At 39.8% G+C, this 21,145-nt stretch overlaps 1 long non-coding RNA gene across 1 annotated transcript; it reads left to right on the forward strand.

The window, feature by feature from the left end:
* Window positions 1-558: 558 nt before the first annotated feature.
* LOC146547893 (uncharacterized) lies at window positions 559-21,115 on the forward strand. The gene is made up of 6 exons (XR_014890834.1): window positions 559-585; window positions 17,878-18,049; window positions 19,151-19,325; window positions 19,465-19,516; window positions 19,669-19,743; window positions 20,626-21,115. It is a non-coding gene; the product is annotated as an uncharacterized LOC146547893 (long non-coding RNA).
* Window positions 21,116-21,145: the final 30 nt, after the last annotated feature.

Raw genomic sequence — 21,145 nt, forward strand, 5'->3', positions numbered from 1 at the left:
ATTTATAGTATACATTTGGCCATGACCACATCATTGAAGAGCCCGGGTATTGATCCTCCAGGACCTTGAAATTGTTGAAGCAGCCACGGGAAAGTTATTTCTCTTCTATTGCTTAACTCGCTAACTCTGTCTTTTGCAGCTGGTGGAGAACAAAAAACAGATTTGTTTGCCTGGATGTGAATTTAACGTGTCACAGTAATACTTGTGAAAGCTAGTCTGCTTATCAGATCCATTCATTTTGAAGCTATTTTAAATTCGTTAGCTGTGAAGTTGGGACTACCTGACATTATATGAATTTCATTAAAAAAAACTATTTTTATCATTTTGTGTGTGTGTTTGCGAAGTGTGTGAAGTCCTGGACAGCACCCTCCACTTTGGAGAAATCAGTCGAGACAAGGTTTCAAAAAGAAGTCTGTAAAAAGTAAAAATAACCCCCCTGCTGTGGCCCAGAAAGCATTGCATCTGCCTTATATGGGGAATCAGCATGTAAACAGGCTGTCAGTCACGTACTGGGAAGTCTGCTTTGTTGATGTTGCTGGTCTCTACTCCACACGGATACACACTTCAAACAGTCCAAGAACACGGGTAAGCAGATAGTTCTATCTTTTATGACAGCTGTATTTTTCCCAAACATGAAGTGGAACCTTGATCCTCCCTCTGGGAGACAGCGCCACTGTTTCAGGAACATTTGTAAATAGAAAATTAACATAATAATAAAATAATATTAGCCGAGAGTCAAAAGCACAGTCAGAACTGTTCGGATGAAGAAGAATTTGCTGTGCACAAAATCATAAGAAAAGGAAGTTTAGCAAGAAAACAGACTGAAATTAAATCTAAGGAGTAGTGGACGTGCTGTACTTGGGACATTATTTCCTGATACATTCTGAAATCCAAAATTAGCCATTTATCCTGGGACTAAATGTGTCCAGATGTTGTTGAATGTGCAGATTAAAAACAACAGATTGTTCTTAAGCCTGCTTGTCGTGAGTCATGCGGGGAAAGTAACCTTTGAAAGTCTTTCGTTAGAACCATTTAACCTGCAGGACTGTCTGGAGGCACCTGTGACATCCTTTGCTACCTTGGATGAAAACTTTTGGTGACCCCGATTTCGTAACAGTGGAGAAAACTTGTCAAACAGTCAAAAATTATGACTGTCATCTCCAAAAGGCAGCCTGGGAAATATCAGGTGGAGAAACCGGCTGCGCTGACCGCAACGGTGACGGGAAATTTTCAGAAGAGCTGATTGTTTTTCAAAGCCAGTAGCCAGATGATAATGCACTGTCCAGCAGCTGTGGATAGATAAACAGGGCTGGTTGTCAAAACTATAATGGCACAAAGTAATATGGAAATCAATACATTCAATTTTCTTGGGTTATATTCGATCACCTGAATTTTAAAGGTGTCCAAAAACTTGACAGACTATCACGTTTGGATAGACTATAGCAGTAACGCTCATGAAATCAAGGACAGATGAATTAACCCCTGCCAGCAACACTAAAATTGAAGCCTAAAAGGTATTTTTTCCAATAACTATGTAGTTAGAGGAATGAGCGATACAGTGCAGATTGTCTTTTTAGAGTTGTTGAAGTTGCCATAAAGGTAGATTTCAAACTACTAACTAAAAATCTATCAGTAATTGCTCTAAAAAGTCAGTATTGATCTAGTCGACTGACCGACTTTGGCACATGTAGGACAAAAAAGAATTTGGTATCAAGCTGATGTATTCATGTGAAATATATTTGACATACGCTTGATATAGACAGATTTTTGGCAGCAGAATATTACTGCTGATAATCTGCAGGCAGTGGTGAGGTGCCAGTAGCCGACTGAGGGTTAGAGCTCATCGTGTCTTTGTGTTTGTTTGATGCCAGGACTGAAGGGATAAATCTAAGTCTGGAATGCACAAATCAGTTGCAGCTCCAAGGTGCTCTTGAGCGAGGCTGTCGCACATCTGAGAAAGCTCTTCAGCTGTTGACAGATCCAGCTCCTGCTGCACTGGACAGCCTCCAGGTGTGGAAGTGTGGGAGTGGGAACACTCCTAAAACCGAGCCCACTGCTGTCACTGGAAGTCTAAAAATAACACTCTTGGAAAAAATAATCACTTCTCTCCTGTTATGTAAAGTCCTTTGAAAGTGATGATAAATATTTGCGTTTATCTGGTAGATTAAGTGTCTCTGCACTTAATTTTCATTGTCATCATGTTCTGTCTTGCCTTCATGAGCACACAGAGCCTTTATGTCCAGCTGAAAAGTAATTATAAAATCTCTTACGCTAGGAAAATAGTTTCCTCCTTTTTTTTTTTTTAAATCCCTAGAGTGGTGCAGCTCTGCAGCCTTACATGGTGAAATACCAGACTGCTCTAACCCAAGACTAGCAAGACAGAAAGATTCAGAGGGAAAGAAACAACTTGACTCGAGATATTAAAACAGAAAACCCAGCAGGGCAGAGAAAACAGACAGAGCTGCTGCTGCTACCAGTCAGAATCAGAGATTTGCTCTTCAGAGACGCAAAAAGAAAATACTGCACTTAAAACTTTTTTTGTGGTTAAACCTGTAATGAACACACCTGGGCCTTTCTCTAGCAGTCTAAGGTTTTACACTCACTCAAAATTCTCGCTGCACACATACAAAGAAAATATATTTGAGTAGAAGCTTCTGTGTTCCCCAGAGGATGAGCTTCTTGTATTATAGATTTTTTTTCATAAACTGTAAAATGAATTTTAATGCTCTGAAGGACACCCACAGGTCCTGAGTGTTGGATCTGAATGACAGCAGCTCAAAGACAACAACAACATATGCAAGTTTTGACACTTGGCAGCCATCTTGAAATGTAACCTGGCAATTAATTATGAGATATTTTGAAGCATTTTCCAAATTAACAACAGCATGTGTAGAATCCGTCAAGGGTCTAACACATAGAGACAGACAGACATTCACACTCACGTTTGCACCTTCCAGAGACTTCAGTGGAGGCGCTTGTGGTTAAACCTGTAATGAACACACTTGTCCTTGAGCAGATCTCATCACCACTGCAGTTATTTCTGTTACATTCTGCTAGCCACCAAAATCAAATAAAGGGCGACAGGTATGCCCATACCTTGCACTTAGGCAAAATACAGCCCACTGGTTGGAGCTATGGACTATTTTAATCCAGGCGAAGATCCCCTAAAAAAGGAAAAAACAAAACAAAACCCAACAATATCCAGAAGACAACAGAAAGTCAGTACCAGGCCTCAGTCACACAGGTAAGAGACTAATCCGAGACCCCCTGCTCAATATTTCCTGATTGTTTGATAAGAGAAATTGGTGATAAAGAGGTATTTAGTGGTGCCCTAAGAATCTCTTTGCAATTGCTTTAGTTGCTTGCAAATTGCTGCAGATTTGTCTGCAAACACTTGTCAACTATTCACAGTGGTAAAACTTTGAAAGTTGCAACTCAAACCAGAAACAGAGATTGTCTCTCTTCGGAGTACAAGTTGCGCTTTTTGATTAAAGTGTTGGTTTCTGTTGTAAAGCACAACATTTGCTTTCAAGGCTAACAGTCTCAATTTCTGGTTTGTCTCACACTTTTCATTGTTTCACTATCACTTGGCGTCTTCCCTGCAAACTTCGGGTACCCACAGCAATCTGCCGCTGATCAAAGTAATGAAAAAAGAGGTTTTAGGTCCAGCAGCTTCTTTGAAAATTTGCTACATTGACAATTAATGATTTCATATGATAATAGTCAGCAACCCCAAAACCCCCACTGTCCAATGCATAAGTTTTACCTGCTGACCAGAGATTTCCAGGCAGTCTGAGACCAGTCCTCGGGTCAGTAAACCTAAACGGTAGTAACCAGACTGAAAAGCAACGCACATTTCGGTGCTTTTTTCCCCCTGAGATGTCACACACTTTGAATTCTAGCCAATCATTTTACGTTTCTGAGGATAGTAGACGGGCCCAGGTACGTACGTTCTTTTAGAGCACAGCTACAGATTAAAAATACCCAAGGCGAAGTGGTCAAAAGTCTGGCTGTACTTCACAGCAAAATATGCAAACTCAGCAGCAAGTGCTTTAAGGTGATACTGTGCAAAGGAGGTAACTCCTCGAATCTGATGAAACACCTGGTGACGTATAGCATTTTTTTAAAAGCCGAGAAATGTACCGTATCTGATAGCTTGCTGCGAGACCTCACACCGTGCACATCTACTGCGGGTGGGTTGCCTGTTATCGGACCCGGAGTTAGCAACATCCCCCAAGAACCCGAAGAGGAGAGTCCTGGCCCCTAGCCCTGCCAGTGTAGCAGAAATGATGATGGATGATGATGGCAGCAGCAGCCGGTCTTCTCTGTGTGAGTCGCTTAATGTTGTTCGTGTGTAATTTACGTTGAGTAGGCTAACCATGTTATTAAATTAAAGCCAAAAAGGCTAAAATGACCAAAGAAAAAGTGGAAAACAGTTAAACATGAGAGGTTTTTGAACAAAGTTTGTGTTTTTTCCATTGTTTAAGCACTGCTTCCAGCCAAGAGTGATACCATATATGTCCTATAGCTGCAGAAAAGGCTAACATTGTTACCTTTTTACAAAAAAACAGCTAAACATGAGAGGTTTTTGGACAAGGTTTGTGTTCTCCATTCTTTAAGCACCGGTTCGAGCACCATTTAACCACCAGTACTGTTTCAAAAGTACCGGTTTGGCACCGGAATCGGATAAAACCTAAAGAATACCCATCCCTAAGTAAACCTGGGCATGAATAACTGCAGTGAACATGAACAGCAGCAATGTTTGTAGGGTTATTGACGTTGGGCTAGCTGGCATACAATGGTCTGCTACCTGGTGTCCTGCTACAGAGCTATAGTTAGGACAATATAAACACATTAGCAGAGCAAAGATGGAGGACGAATGGGAAGTCAATGGGAAGGTTCTGAGGGGCAGAGACGAGTGGCAGGAAAAAGATGCTAAAAACAGACCAAACTTCAGTCAACTTCATCTGCGATGATCCATCTGTCACACCAGGTGAGTCACTAGTACATGAAAAATTCATATACATATTGAGCTATAGGACCCAGAAGCACGGCTGATATGTCATCACTTAACAAGCGGATGGTCCATGTCATCCAAGAGTGACCACTTCTTGATGTGCACAACAAAGCTCCAGTTACTCACTCATCTCACAGCTACTTCACACATAATAACCACACATTGTTGAAAACAAGTATGTAAGTGGAATTCCTGAAAGACTGCACACACAGTGGTTTGTGGATGTTAGCCGAACTGGGAGGATGATGAAATGACTGTGCTGTGAAGTTTGTACTGGAACTAGGAGAAGAATTCTATAACATGCTGTGGATAAGTCTATAATATATACTTATATACTTCATAGAATAAGTATTGCCTAAGCATTCACTAACAAAAGGCAGCTGCCTTTCATCATAGAGCTAATATACATGCTAACTGATTACATATTAGCAGATTTTCCTAGCATTCATTAGGCTTTCAAAACGTTCTTTGTTATTCTGTCAATAAAGTTGTCCTAATTATGCATTTTGATGTATGGATGCATGCATAGATGGGCAAATAGAGGATAACAGAGGGTGAGAGCATTTTAGGGGTGAAGAGGGATGGTTTACCCCATCAGCTGTGTTTACACTGGAAGACTTAATGCAGCTGTTGGCGGCTTCACACACATTCTCTCGCTCTTTCTTTCTTCCTGCTCTCTGTTCTCCAGATATAGCCAGCTATGCGGAGAAGCCCACAACTAGCTTTTCGTCAGAGGCCCTGTCTAAGAGCAGGCTTTATCTGATATGGGCTTCTGAGGAACAATGCTAACAACTGACACACAGCAACAGCTCTCTTCTCTGACTCACTCTAACGACATTAACATGTTTCTGAAGCCAAGATTAGATTTCGAAAAATCACATTTAGAAACTCAGGTGGGTTAAAGAGATCCTTGGGTGGTGTTGGGAAAGTTTTCTTGAGCATTTGCAGACAATATATACTCGAATCCTTCGTCACCAGTGGGGCTAAATATGTGAAATGCCTTGCTTTCAATAGCGGATGAAGTACACCTCAAAGATCTTGAAAGGACTGCCAAGCTCAGGTTTTAGCCAAGTTAAAATTAATCATCAATCCTTTACTGAGCAGGGTTGCAAAGCATGTCCTGGCATTTCTCACACAGCGATTCCTTCATCAGTATTCACGCTAACGCACTCAGCCTAATGTGATTACAAGACTGCTCCAAATGCACAGACCACACACACCTTGGTCTCATCTAATTTTAATGACTTGTTTGGATCTTTAATGTCTGCAATTAAGACATGCAGTGATTTTGATATTTAAATGGCAGTGGGAGATGCATGTTTGGGTGAGTGTGACTGTGTGTAGGTGCTGATGTCACATGTTATATATATGAGCTGTCAGCTGAACAGCAAAAAAACTGCGTCATTTAAATACACTTGATCCAGTAGTTTCTTTACATTTTAGTGGTTGTAGAAGGTGCAAGGCAACACAGTTGCTGAATGTGTGACATGATCGGTCCTGACATGAAGGAAGGGAAAGCCTGTTTGAGCCTGTAGGGAAACATGTCAGCCTGAATGATCAACAAATGACACATACAGGAAAGTTCCTGTGATGCATTGATTGTGAAATTCTGAGCTAATGCTGTTGTTAGGAATTGCAATTTGTTCACTGTCAATGCTAATATATTTTCTGAGTATTTAGTATGTTTTTGTTGATCCCTATTCCTCTCTTTGTTATTATTATTATTATTATTATTATTATTATTATTCCATCTTAATAATTAATATCTGTTGGAAAAAACTCATGTTCAGACCGAATATCTGTGGAAGTTCTGTGTGGAATTTGATACTGATGTTACAGCAGTACACCCTATATCAGTTCTAAAGTTTTACATATCAGGACATAATAAAACATTATCTGGTCCTTTCCTTGAAATGAGATAAATACAACCTGAGATGAACAACAACACCCCTACTGGTTCCATAGGAACTAGGAGGGTGAGCGTTAGTGAATTTCCCATAATGCATTGTGCCACATCTGGCAAATGTCAAACATAGCATATGAGCACAAACACCTCATACCAACCAAATATTCCAGAGTCAAACTGAGATCATCTGCCCAACAAACAAAGCTTTGTCAAAACTGAGTCATGCAAGAGGACAGTGATACCAAGCACAGCAGCAAATCTACAATGAAAGAAAAGAAAAGAATGAAGGTAAAGTCCAGACCTCAACCCAGTTGAAATGCTGTGTGTGATGTTAAGAGAGCTCAATGAAATGAGGCAACAATGTAAAGAAGAGTCTGCTGAAAGTTAAAGACCTGGTAAGAACTAACTAATGTTTTGTCTCTTGATATGTAAAACCTTAGAAGTTGGGTTATTTTTTCCCCCATTAGGCAAGGCAAGTTCATTTATATAGCACAATTCAACAACAAGGTGATTCAAAGTGTTTTACAGAGACATTAAAGAACAAAAACAAATAAAAAGCATGATTTAAAATTGATTAAAAAACAGTAGATAAAATCAGAACAGTAGATAAAATCAGTAGTTAAAATGTAAGTTTTGAAATTTAAGCTTAAAAGTGTGGATTTGGTGCTTTATTCAAATGCAGCTGAGAACAGGTGAGTCTTCAACCTGGATTTAAATAAACTGAGTGTTTCAGCTGATCTGAGGCTTTCTGGGAGTTTGTTCCAGATATAAGGAGCATAAAAGCTGAATGCAGCTTCTCCGGGTCTGGTTCTGACTCTGGGAACTGATAAAAAGCCGGATCCAGATGACCTGAGGGATCTGGAAGGTTCATACTGGGTCAGGAGGTCATTGATGTATTTTGGTCCTAAACCATTCAGAGCTTTATAGGCCAGCATCAGAACTTTAAAGTCTATCCTCTGACGGACAGGCAGCCAGTGTAAGGACCTCAGAGCTGGACTGATGTGGTCCACTTTTTTGGTCTTAGTGAGGACTCGAGCAGCAGAGTTCTGAATGAGCTGTAGTTGTCTGACTGATTTTTTAGGTAGACCTGTAAAGATGCCGTTACAGTAATCAAGCCTACTAAAGATGAATGATGAATGGACTAGTTTTTCCAGGTCCTGTTGAGACATCAGATCTTTTATCCTTGATATATTCTTGAGGTGATAGTAAGCTGACTTTGTTATTGTCTTAATGTGTTTTTCTAAGTTTAGGTCTGCATCCATCACTACACCCAAATTTCCCGCATGGTTGGTGGTTTTTAGGTGTATAGATTGAAGTTCTCTGGTGACCATTAATGATGTTTTGTATTTTTTAACCATATATTTATATATTTAAACTCTAAGTTTCACTCTGAGTTCTTGGCTGGCAAAGTTTAATCTCTTAGCTTTCTTAAAGAGTAATTTTACTCATGGCCTTATAGGCTTATGCCAGCGGGTGTATTAGTGTAGCACATGTCCCACAGTTAAACATGTGTTCAACCCTACCCTGAACCATGAGTGCACAAGGCGTCAAAGACCCCACAGGGTAAATCCTGCAGACGCCATGTTTTTGTAGCCAAAAGCACTGATGTGAGATTGATGTTAGATTTCAGTGATTTTTGATTTGGTTCTTTTGACCTTTTCCAGAGTGTGACTCAGAACATTTGGCTGGAGACACCATAGTGTACATCCTGCAGACATCCATGAATGTCTGCAGGCTTAATCTCATAACTCTCTCAGCCTGCTGAGGCATCCTCAAGCAAAACACTGAATCCTTCACATCCCAGGGATACTGCACCACTTAGATAAAGAGTTTCCTCCTCAGGGATCAAAAGTCCCACTGAAGAGCTACTAAACTCAGATACCAGTGGTGTCAGTGTTAAATTACTGTGAATCAAAAGCTCCCGATCTACTTAAATCAGTCGTTTAAAACTAGAGTAGCCATCATCCATCCCTATGACCCAATATAAAAAATACACTCAGTCTGAAGTATCTATCTGTCACATTGCCTTATATAATCAACAAAGCCACCTCATCTAGCCAACTAAAATAAATCAGACACACTCAACCTGCTAAGAATGACACACCACAAATCCATCAGTGACAATAGCTGGCATCCTGCAGCCATACAAATCCGGCCCACCTAAAGTGACTCAAATGACTTCTAACCGTTGATGGACCAAAAAGGCCAAAAGTAACCACAGCAGGCTACTGTTGTAGCACTAATCTGGCGCACTCATGGTCGGGCATCATACTTTTCAATAAACCTCATAAAATAAATGCTGCCAGGTCTCCCGATATAAATACCCCACAAATCCGCAGCACCTGATCGGCGCTGTCCCCTCTGTCACGTATCCAAAATAATCACTCAAATCCAGTGAGTCCAAAGGACGGCATTCCCCGGAGATACCCGCGGACAATCGCTTAAATTCAGAATGTCCTGGGACACTCGTTCCTCTAAAAATAACGCAAATCCAGTACACTGGAGTTTTGTGCGCACTTGTCAGGCATCTGAAAATGGAAACCCAGATTGGCCTACTGTATCCACTCTGATATCAGGACTGCAGTTTGGATTTTATACAAAGCGCTCGTCTGTGTCTGAAACACAGAAGTGAATTCATCTTCATATTTTAAGATTAAAAGCAGCTGGGACACTTTAGTGACTGTTCCTTTCTTACTCCACACATTCGCCCCTGCTCTGTTTATCCCTCCACAAACACACGGCTGTTTTAAGATTTGTCTCATAATCTCCTCTCAGCAATGCCAATAAAACCTAAAATTATCCCACTTTTTGCTTCTCTTCGAGCGCCTCGCGAGGGAAGTTGAGAGCTAAATGGTGGAGGAGCTGCTTAGATTACAAGGGAAAAATAGGAAAGATGATGACTAAACAATCATGTACCACCAGAATACAGACCTTCTTCATGGCTTCACTTTTCTTGTGTGCTCATACATTAAACAGTGTTTATCTTTGTTGCAGACAAATGGGATTCGGGGCCAAAAACAAGGCTTGTAGTTTATATTTCCAGAAAACACAGAGAGGAAGCGACAGCTACTTTTCAGAATGGGACCCTCATTTCGGCAGGAGTGCACTGAGTCACAGAAACTAGTGAAAGCGCTGATGTCACCACTGATGTTGTTGTTGTTACTGTTGCTAATGTTACTTGGCACTAAAATCTCCTCTATCAGTCTGCCTCCTCGTCCTCCTCTCTTCTCTTCCTTTTTTAGGGAACAATCAAAGATTTTGCAGACATGGTATAAGTTTCTTAAGCACTGGTTTTAGGTAAGACCTGCAAACATCCTTGATATTACAATGACGTGATTCAGTTTAATTTAGTTTTATTTATATAGCAATAAATAAGAAAAAAAAAGTCAAATCGAGGTGCTTTATATTGTAAGATATATACCGTAGAATAATACAGAAAAAACTCCAACAGTTAGATGAGCAAGCACTTGGCGACAGTGGAGGGTGAAACTCAATTTTAACAGGAAGAAACCTCCAGCAGAACCAGGCTTCAAGAGGGGCGGCCATCTGCCTCAATGCATTGGTGGTTAGGGGAAGGAGACAGGACAATAGACACGCTGTCGCAGACAGAGAGAGATTATTAATAATTAATGATTCAATGCAGAGCGATTTAATAAACACACAGAGAGTGAAGAGGAAACACTCAGTATGTCAGATGTCTTCTGTGTTTTTAGGTGCTTAGCTATTGCTATTCTTTTTAGGTGAAAGAATAGCAATAAGCTAGCAATAAGCTATCCCCACACCCACCTGTGTGAGTCTGAAACCCAACAAGCAGCAAGCTGAGGGAAAAAGATGCATCTTGACATGTAGTTAATTGACCCAATAGTTCAACAAAAGAAGTCTCTGATCCAGTTTTGAAAAAAAATCTATTATTACCAGTGATTACAGGTAGTACGTGCCATACTTCCCACAAGCATAACTAAATGTCCTTATCACTGGGCGTCATTAGCGCTCTGTGGGTGTTGTTTCCACTGGTACAATATCGTGTCTTCACATGGAGTCTATAAAAAGACTCTACAAAGGCCTCTTCAAAAGTATAGCAGACCTGACTGAACAGCTCTCTAACAGGGGTTCTCTGAAAAGACTTCCCTGTAATTTAGATGCCACAGCGTCTGTCTTTTACTTTCATGCTAATGAAGTGATGCATGATACGTACGAGCCCGCTGAAGCAGAGGCTTAGCTGTGTGGCAGGAAATGTGGGCTGACTCTTCAAACCTCCCCGGCGACTCCCTGCACTCTAAAGCCTCACACTGCACATGTGATGTGCATGACGGATTTATATTTCACTTAATATCACAGGGATCTCTGCTGTTTAGGTCACACGCTCAGAGTATGTGCTTGTCGAAGGTCATGCACCTCTGGGACTCTGGGATCCACTTAAAAAAGGGGCCCAGGTGCTGCAGTTTAAATGTTCTCTTTAGTTTTAGGACAGTCTGTTCATCCCCCCCCCCCCCCCCCCCCCCCCCCCCCCATGATCCAAAAGTGATGACCACTCTGGTTTGACGCAGAACAGATGAAATAAATGATTGGCTGCGGTTATTTAAAGTATTTTCATATGATGATGAACTCATCCGAAATGCTCTGATTGGCTGTTGCAATCAATGTAGTGGATTGCGATTGGATGCTGGGGTGTCTAAAGGGGTTTGTGTCCATCTGATGTACAGACGTGTTGGACCGGAGCAGCGGAAAAATAACTGATCTATTTATAAAGGCCCATTTAACGGCAGAGGGTCATCTGTGCCCCTCAGAGGAAACGAGTCAGTCTGTCTCCATCACAAGATCACATCAGGACTCGTGGAAAGAAGAGAAAAGCTGTGTTTCAAGTTGACAACAAATCAATTTTAACCACATATTAAACTGGGAATAATATAACCAGAAGCTGTTTTTACCTAAACCTCTGTTCTTCTTTTATATAAGCAAAACATTTCTACCGTTAAAAGCCTTGCAGAATAATAGATTTAAGAGTCATTAAATCGTTTAAAGTCTCTGGGTTTTAAAAATGCAGAATTTTCCTGTCCGATTTTGCACAGTGCAGGCATTACGGGGTCAAAAGCGTACAAGGAAACCTCTGTGGTTCCAAAGACTGAAACAACCACACACTGACACAAAGTGACAACATGAAACAAAAGCTTGTAAATGTTATTAATATGATTTAAGCCTACTGGTTTCTCATTGTGAGAAGTGGACGCGGTTTTACACCAATTTATTCAGCTACTCACATAAATCCTGTTTGTGTAAATGTATAATTTATCCAGTATTAAAATCATAATACCTTATAGGTTCTTCATGTTTTCAGCAGCTGTTTGTACTGCATGCATGTGTAATGTAATGGCGTCACCCTGTGGACAACTGCGGCACTGTTAGAGCATCACTCTTTAGAGCTTTGTGTATTCTTATTAAAAGCTTTGTTGTCTTTACAGTTATGAGGAAAGATATTAAGTTCTTATGTTGCAAAGCATCAGCAGTAACCGAGCATTTGTCAAACTGTGAGTGTTTTTATGTCATCTTCAAAGCTACATTAATATTAACAGTCACACAGTGGAACAGCTGTGGAAACTGAAAACAGTGCAGGATGCTCAGCTGGCACCTTTTCTACTAGATCAGTAAACAAACCCGGGAAGATTTTTACAACTGCACATATTTTTTCTCAAGCTAGAAAAAGTTTGACAACCGCTGACCTAATTTAAGGTCTTTTCTTTTTGTTTTGTTTTGTTTTCATGGTATTTTTGATAAGCGATACGTGATATTGCTGTTGCTTCTTGTGGTTTTGGCTGACACAATGAGCTGTGCAAATGTTCACAAACGGTGACCCATCATGTTGAATTCACGTTATGTGAAAACATTTTAATCTGATAAATAGTTATGGAGATAAAAGTACTTCTAAAACTCTAAATGCTACTTAAAAAATACTTCAAACAGCAGGATTCAGTATTGGAAAAAAAACCATCAAAAGCAAAAACTGATGACATTTAACCTTGGACCCATTTCCTGTGATGCATGTTCAGTAATAGCTTTTCAAGATGTTATCAACTGACCAAATGTGATGTGCATATGCAGTTTACTACATAGGACGGACTGCTTTTTCTCCTGAGGTCTCGATACAAACTCAAAGGTTGTGTAACTGAGTGAACTTAGACACTGGAGACCAACTTCTTCTTCATTTTGCCTTCCATGCCAACTGATATACTTGAAATTTGGGGATAATTGTATTGCACAAGGCACTGGAAATAATGGTTTTAGGATTGCAACAGTCATTTTGTCAAATCCTGCTTAACGTTTCCGCAAAAAGCAGAGTTTTGTTCCCACACCAGCTGCATGTAAACACAGTTAAACGAAGTAACAAGTTTAAGTACAAAAAACAAAACCAAAAACAAACTGTCAGTGCTCTGTGATGTGAAACCCACACACTGAAACCAGTATATACAGGTACCTGTTAACCACAAGTGAGAAGTGACATTTTTTACCAAGTAATACTTTTCTACTCAAACGACTACAGGAAGGATTCTCACAGTATGCACACAGAGATGTTTATTTGTCTTAAATACACATAAAATACATCTGATCATAACTGGAAAAAGTCCTGACATTCCTAACATGCTCAAAAAAAGGAAATGACAAGATAATCATGTTTCACTGATATGGCTCAGAACAGGTAGTTATCAAAGAGCTGCAAGAACTGGTATAATGTAGTCGCTTCCTTTGTTATGTGTTTTGAGAATTGTAGCCTGCACACTGTAAACTACATTACAGTAGTTAAGTATAAAAGAAATAATAGCATGTATGACCTTTTCTAAGTTAGAATGAGACCGAAATTAACACAGTTGACATACCTGTCAAAGCTGAATAAAAGAGGACTGAAGAATTTTAAAGCACCTGTGGTGGTCTGTGGCTTGACAAACCTGAGAGCTAACAGGTGTCTAACCTAGATTTCCCCTTGGTTTGCAGACATTTTTGGGTACAAACCCCAGATTAAAGGAAACATCAACGGTGCTGGGCAGAGAATGTGTAACTACAATTATTTTAGTTTTAGAAAATGTATTAGGTCTTATTATCATAGTAGGCCAGACAAAACCTAATATGAGAGCCATCACTAGTGATGTAGGGTTGTGCATTGTCCGTGTAGCAAAGAACATCCAAGCTATATCAGCACAGAATTTGTCCAAAGTGCAGCATGTAGATCATAAATAAAAGTGGACCCAAAATAGACCCCTGTGGAACTCCACAAGAAGTAGCAGCACAGGAACATGAGGCATGAGGCACCACATCACTGATGCCAGCACTGCTTCTCAGACATGTGAAGAAAATATTTTGGTCCACAGTATCAAAGGCTGAACTGAAGTCAAGAAAAATGAAAACAGAGAAGAACCCAGAGTCAGCAGCAAGCAGCAAACCTTTTGAGACCTTGACCTGAGAGTTTTCAGACCTACAATGAGAGCAAAGATCTGCTTTCTATTCATCAAATGAGTCTGCTAAGTCAGCGGTACCCAACCTTTTTTGGACCATGGACTGGTTTATGTCCAACAATATTTTCACGGACAAGCCTTTAAGGTGTTGCGGATAAATACAACAAATAAAAACAGTACCGGTACCAGTAAAAGGAAGATTTATTCATAACACATGGGAAAAGACCCATGTGTCCCATAACAATAAAATCTGATAAAACCATAAATTTCACACTCGAGCCTCAACTCTCGCGGCCCGGTACCAAACTACTCATGGACCGGTACCGGTGCAGATCGCTGCGTCAAGTGACAACAATCTTTTTTGAGATTTCTGGATAAAAATCAAATCTTGAACATAAACTCAGGGGATCGAGAGAGGGTTTCTTCAAAAAGGTAGACTGATATTTCAAATAGGAAAATCCCAGATCACAGAAAGTAGTTTATAATAATTAAAATATCAGAACCAGCTGTCCAGAACACACCTTTTAAAAACCAAGCAGTGCTACAGTTTGACAGGCAGGTGGAAGAATTAGAAAGCGTCATAGCATCTTCCAAGGTTTCTCTGAACTGATTTAAGATTTGGCTTTGTTGACTCAGCCTCAAACTTGGGATGGAATTCTGGAATTTTGTGATTAAATTAATCACTTTCACACTTTACTATGGAAGGACCAACGACTGATTTTTATTGATGGATAGCCTTGGTTAGCGATGAACTGTGACAGACTGATGTTCCTCGCTTCCCTAGTTATGGCAGAAGCAATTAATTTGCCCTTTTGCACTTCCTCTTGGCCTTTCTGCATTTCCTCTTCAAAATTCTTAATTCCTCATTGACATTCCTCCAGAATGGGGATATCAAAACCAAAATGCTTGTTAAATGATTGTTAAACGTGCTTACAAGCTCGTCTGTGGTGAAGTTGTGTTCGCTGTTGCTGAGATAAATGCAACATAACATAAATGTAACTCGAATTTAGTGAACAGGAGCAAATCATTGCAGATGATTTTGGGGTTTTGAGAAATAACTGGAATCTGGAAAGAGTGACATCATCCACACACACATCAGGAGATCACCAACTCAAATGTGTTCCCATCTTCATGGCCGAACATGCTTCCCCTGTTGCGTCTGATTAAAAGACTCTAAAGGTTCGATGAAATCAGAGCCAGATTCAGATGATGAAAGGAAACACAGATTGGCATTGAAATCTCTGAATAAGCACTGTCATAGTTTGTCATGATAAACCTGATCTGAAAATCCCCGCAGCAAACCAGAAGTCATCTGTATATTTACGTTTTTAAAAAAAAAACAACAACAACAATGCATTCAAATGAGTTTGTCACACAGTGGAAAATTGTGTTTTTATGTTTTGTTGTTTTGGACCATACTGTGTATTGGTACATAGTGTTGATTTTATTTGCATGATTTTATTGTGATATTTATATTGCATGGTTTTATCCTGATATTTATATTGAGTATTTTAGTGTTGTTGCATAATATTCTTTTAATCCACTGTGGACTGGCTGTGCATGGGACAAATTAGCTGATAGGGATCACATGCTGAGGCATGGGTGTGTCCAGAGGTGGCCTATCAGCTGTGTAAAGACCTTTTAAAAGCAGGCTAGCTGAGCACTGGAGGAGGAATGCTAGACGGCCAATGTGACATGGCGACCCAGTCCTGACAGCAAGGAACAGTAGGAGACAACGCGTGTGATTGGCAGCAGGGTCTCCACTGTCGTTTACTGGTTGCAGCTGGGTTGGTAGAGGGTTGCCATGGCTATAAGCCAGGGCCACTTCTGGGACCATTGTTCTGGCCTCCAGTTGTTATTTTACCTGGCACCAAAGCAAGGGGAGCTGTGGTGGCATCGCATGACAGATTCGGGTGCAGAACGCAAGCTGAGCTGGGATGTGATGGGCCCAGTGGAAGGGCAAGAGGATGGGAGGCTCCTCCTCGTCTGCCAAAGACAAGGCTGGAGTGGACTCTGCTCTAAAGAAGGAATTCCTGGCCTGCTGGTGGACCCATAATGAACATGTGGCATAATTATATCAGGGGGGTTTAGTGAATGTAGAAAATGGTAGTTTTATGGGTTTTATTTAGTAGATTTTAAGCGTGTTTTTATTTGTGCTTTCTGGCTGGGAAATAAACTGTTTCCGATCAGACCTGCTTCATCTCTGTGCCCTTGGTATCTGACTCGCTTGCTCCCCCTTGGATTTTAAAGAATCGTTCTTTTTAGCATGACATTCTGGCGGGACCGCTTTAGTGTCTGCGTGTTACAAGTATACAACAAAACACGTAAAAATACAGGATGGCAACATCCTTGCAGCTAGGAAAACAATCTGTGGATGCTTCGTGATTGCACTGAACTTCTTTGCATTTGCCAAGTAGTTGCAGTGAAAAAGTGGCCGCTCAGAGGTTGAGTGTGCAGTACAATCTCTGTATGAACACTTTTGATTGCAAGGCAATTGTAAGTCACAATTCACAATTGTGACTTGGTTCCAACCTAATACCAAGTAAGCACCACTTGCCACCTCCAACATCTTACTGCACATGCTAAAGGATCTGAGCTTCTCCAAGAAACAGTCCTGTCGCCCACTTCTTGTACACAACATCACTGTTGGTCCTTGAATCAAGTTTGTCATTTGTGAGTAAAAGTTAACAATAAGTACCTGTAGCTGGCCACTGTTTCCAGATCCTCACCCGTGGTATTAATGGGCTTTGTTTTTTTCCTCCAGTAGTTAACCACCAGCTGTTTGCCTCGTTGACATTCAGAAGTAGGTGACTGCAACCACCACAGTGTCATCAGAGAACTTCTGCAGGTGGCGTGTGCTAGTGTTATGCCGGAAATTTGAGGTTTACAGACTAAACGAGAATGAGACCAGTACCATCCTCTGTGATGCCCCAGTAAAGCTAACTAACCACACCAGACAGGGAAGCCCACATTTGTACAAACTGAGGCCTCTCTCACTGACAGTTAGTAACCCAGGAGACAGTAGATGTGGTGACACCAATCCTGAGCAGTAAAAGTGGTTAGATGGTACATAAGGCAGTAGAAACACCCCCAAAACAAGTTCCTCACAATGGCACCAGCAACATGCAGGTGAGAGTGAGCACAGGTAAATAACAGCATCATCCACCCCCATAAGATGCTGGTAAGCAAACTGATGGGACACCAAAATGACCTTAAATTTAAAAACAAAATTCCATAACTTTATTTAACATATTAAAACACTTTTTTAGTTTATAACATCATAATGGGATATTCAATTTCATCTCTAGTTTCATTTCATTTACTTTCCTTACAGAGTGATAATTAAAAAACTAAATTTATCACCCAAATTAGGACAGGACAGGACCTCTTGAACATCTCTAACTGGAGATCACAGATTATATTTAAATATATTTGCTGAGGCAAGAAAACTTAAAAAGCACAGTCTTTGTTCTAAGTGTCACATTTGCTTTGTTCTTTATCTATGAAAGCAGACGAGGCCTCTTGTATCACGCACATGTGATGATGCCATGCTCTGACAGGAAACAGCCTCTAAAATGGAAAGCGGCTGTTAGCTGACTGTGATGAGAATGGTGAAGAAGAAGATGGCTTCTGCTGCCACCATCGCTGTGGTTCTGCTCTGCTGCTTCATCACTGCCTCCACAGGTACGCTACACTTCATCTCTGTATGCTGTCAGGTGTAGTTTTTGCAGACTGAATAATGTTTTAACACATCACAGACACTTGATCTGTTGCTATGTAGCATGCAGTGTTTTATTACTGCACTGCATGAGTAATTCTACTTATTTTTAAAATATCAGTCTTTACATAAAGACATTCGATTCCATAAAAAATACATTTACATGTTGAGTAACATAATCCATGTAGTTTATAGTCAACCACACACAGTGTTCCTCTGCTTCACCTCCATGTGTGGAATCTATAAGTCATGAACTGCATCACTTCACTTCTTCTTAGTTTTACTTTGAATGTTTTGATTATGCAGCTGTAAAACTTTGGCATTTTTCAGGAAACACATTTTCATGCAGGAGTTACAGGGAAGTGGTAATGGTCGTTGGCAGGCATTCAGAGGCCTCAATGGTTCGCACTGTTGAGTACCACTTGTGGTTAAGATCATTAAGGGGCGGGTTAAGAAGAACAAACTGAAGTCATGTTTAGCTTACGTTTAAATGAGCATGGTGGTCAGAAGAGAAACAACAATAAGATGCTGCTGAAACAGCAAGGTTTGACTTTGTATGTCTTCATTATTTTATTACATAAGATGGAAAATAATCCCGAGTGTAAAACAAAATAAACCGAGTTGTTAATTTAGCCACACTTGACTGCTGTTGGCAATCATTCTCTTTTTCTCGTGTTTTAAAGTTAAGCTCGATAATAAGTTGAGATGTTTACAAAACACTCAGAGCCTCGACCCACTGATTAAAAATATGAAATATGTTTAAGAATCATAATTCTGCTATTATAAATGTGTTTACTGATTTTTATTAGTTCTTAATGTTGTGTTCATTAATTGTCACCACACACAAAATGAAAAAGAACAAAAACATTCATATATTTTGGCTGAACTTTGCACTGGAAAACCCAAAACGAAAAACAAAACGAATAAAACAAAATACACCCACAAACAAGCATTGGATAATTAAACAATCAAACCCTGGGACAATTGTATGTTCTTTATAGGACTGTTTTGTTGTTGAACTCTGAGCCTTCAAATAATCCACAAATTGTGGGGGTTTTTTCCCACAGAATGAAAACATTTGTATGATCAAATGATTTATGGATGGTAAACAGTTGGCAGAAAAAGACAAGACGCTGACAAGAGTAGGCAAAGACGTGGTAAACGCCCATTTCTCTTGCAATATTTCTAACACCATCGGCTCTGAGATCAGTCTGCCTGTTCAACAAATCTGCTATAAGCCCGGTAAGTATTACTTAATTACTATCAGCTGTACAAATGTTCAAATTTGCCTTTTTCAAATCTTCATGAACTGAAGTAGTCATTGTATTGAGCTCATATCATATTAAGATTCTTTTCTTCTTCTCTTGTTTTATTCCTGAAGTTTTTCCCTGAAACAATGACAGAAATCTGGCTTTTACTGGGTTGTGGAGCAGGTATGTTGTGTCTTCTGTGTAATCCTTACATTTTAACATGTGTGGCATTGCTGAAATGCAGAGCAATTAAGCTTGAAGCAATGAACACAGGATTCAAATACATAAACTCTTTACTTTACATGTCTAATACAATTTATTTTCATCCTCATCAGTTACTCTTCTGATCATCCTAATTGTCATCATTTGTTGTGTCAGCACCAGACCAAAAGAGCATGTGCTGCCAAACGGTGAGAATTTATTTGTTTATTTTTAGTTATTTTAAAACCACTGCATATAATATGTTAGTTACTTAAGAAGCTTAATTTCAGTCTAATCTTCTGAAAGGTTACTTGTGGAGCTCCCCAAGGTGCAGTGCTAGGACCACTATATTTATATTTAGACTTAAGGTAGCAGGTTAAAACATTTCAGACTGCAGATGATTTAAATATATTTTGAAAATATTGTTAAATTATGGACGAGGCATCTAAACCTGATCTTTCAAAAAACCCATGCTGCAAATGGAAGCAATGCTCTTACTTATTCAAAATGATAACACTTAAATGGAAGGTTTATTTTTTTTTAAATTTTACTGACATAATGATTGAGCGGCCTAAAACTGCAGGGTCACATAGCTACAGAAATCACCTCTGTCGTGTCACTTAGGATGGGTGGGGGTGTCGGGGTCTGATCCAAATTCCACATGAACCATGTAACTCCAGCACACCACAACATTGTCTTAGTTGTGTATGTTTACTGCAAAGGAGATCAAATTATTTTTATTTATCCTTTTTAAAAAAAAATCCTTTTGTGTTTAGTTGACACAACCCCATCAAAGCCATTTTCTCAGTAATACCAACACTTTAAGAGATGATGATATATTTGTTGCTGATTTTGTACCACTGGACATAATATAAAATAAATCTAATATAAGATTCGTATAACCAAAGTTCAGACGATGTGCAGACGCTTGCAGTGATTAAAAACTGCACGGGGAAGTCATAAGTCACATTTATAGTAGTAGAACGTGTGGGCCGCCTCCCAAAACCTCTTCAGTGATTCCCTTTAAAAATGTCAAACCTAAAATGACACAACTGTATATTTCTGGATTTATAATTCATTTATTATTACAGAGGGTTCTGCTGCTGACACACAGTCTGGCAATGCGTCCAATCAAAGGCTCTGGACCTTCATGAAGATATATATGAATCTCCAGTAAGTGTTCCTCAACCTCACCCCCACCTACCTCAGGCTCCTTCTCCATCAGAGAGGTGATGCTCTGGGTATTTAAAGCCAGTGTTACCAGCCGGAGATCGGACCAGAGCCTCCACCCCAAACTGCTGCCGAACACCTGCAATAGCTCCTGTTGGTGGTCGGTCCACCAGAGATTAATTTTAATAATAATTTCTAATTTAACAGTCATTTTATTTTTTTAATACAAATTTTTGAATATGATGGCACATAAAGGTCTTTAAATGTATGAAATGTGTATGTATGTCTGTAAATTATTAAGTGACCTGTACAGTGATTGATTTACATCTTAAGATGTATGTTTTATCTTTGTTTTAATTAAGTTAAATTAAGTTAAATCATTATTACTTTTTCTGACATTAAACATAAGTAAACAAGTAATAAAACACAGATTTAGATTTT

The sequence above is a fragment of the Mchenga conophoros genome, linkage group LG23 (assembly GCF_057382185.1).
Source record: "Mchenga conophoros isolate Kocher_MC1m ecotype Shallow Benthic linkage group LG23, M_conophoros_male_GT1.1, whole genome shotgun sequence".
NCBI classification, from domain to species: Eukaryota; Metazoa; Chordata; class Actinopteri; order Cichliformes; family Cichlidae; genus Mchenga; species Mchenga conophoros.